General features: G+C 40.0%; 1 non-coding gene across 1 annotated transcript; it reads left to right on the forward strand.

Annotated features, from left to right (window-relative positions):
- Positions 1-480: 480 nt before the first annotated feature.
- Positions 481-555, forward strand: Trnat-ugu. The gene has a single exon. It is a non-coding gene; the product is annotated as a tRNA-Thr (tRNA).
- Positions 556-1,040: the final 485 nt, after the last annotated feature.

Raw genomic sequence — 1,040 nt, forward strand, 5'->3', positions numbered from 1 at the left:
TGTGTACGGTCGTTAGCGCTTCCACTCGCGCTTTTAGTGTCAGTTTCACACTGAGTACCGTACTATCCATCGATCCATAATTTGCTGTGGCGTGGTTTTCCATTGTGAGTGCGGTGCATTTGCGTTTACTCTTCAAGAACCGAAGCTATAGCAGATAATTCACATTTGATACGGCCCGGGAATACATCTTCTCCATCGCATTCACATTTTCAGTGGGATGAATACTGCACGCTTTCTGGAACAGATACTACCGTCATATCTAGTTAAAATATGGCTTCCCGGCCATTGACCTTCTTGCGCAATCGCACGCTATTCCCGAACTCGTATGGGACTTGGTAGATTAATCTGCCACAAGTAATGAGTATGATGGGCAATCATGTATTAGGCGCACTACGAATGCAGTGGTGCGGACATGTTCGGAATGAGGATCTCACGGGGAGCGTGCAAGGGATAAGTCCCTGCAGATGCACTATCCTCTGTGCCTCCAGTGGCTCAGATGGATAGAGCATCTGCCATGTAAGCAGGAGATCCCGGGTTCGAGTCCCGGTCGGGGCACACATTTTCAACATGTCCCCAATGAAGTACATCAATGCCTGTTTGCAGCTAGGGTGTCCATTTAATTATCATTTCATTACCAGAATTGATTCGTTGCACTATTGCACACGTGTTTGGATACCACTATATATTTCATCATTCAGTTTGTCGTGAGAATCGTTTTAGTCCATGAGGTTTTCTCCCTTTTTGCTAATTTTTCAAGTTTATCTTTTACATCTGGTTCGATATACACTTAAAATTCACATAAACATTTTGACATAACAATGCATATTACAATGGCTTACATCTAAGGCTGTTATTCCAACCATTATTTGTATCAAACGTAGAAAATTCTTAAATACTAAAACATTACAAAATTCCTTCTTTAATTACAGTTACTAGTTAATATAGTTTGTTTGATAACTTCAAAAAAATTCCTTTGTACATAAATACAAATAACTTATTTACATTTCATTACATTGCGTAACTATGTATGCATTTAATGC

This window comes from Schistocerca piceifrons, chromosome 3, assembly GCF_021461385.2.
Source record: "Schistocerca piceifrons isolate TAMUIC-IGC-003096 chromosome 3, iqSchPice1.1, whole genome shotgun sequence".
NCBI lineage: Eukaryota > Metazoa > Arthropoda > Insecta > Orthoptera > Acrididae > Schistocerca > Schistocerca piceifrons.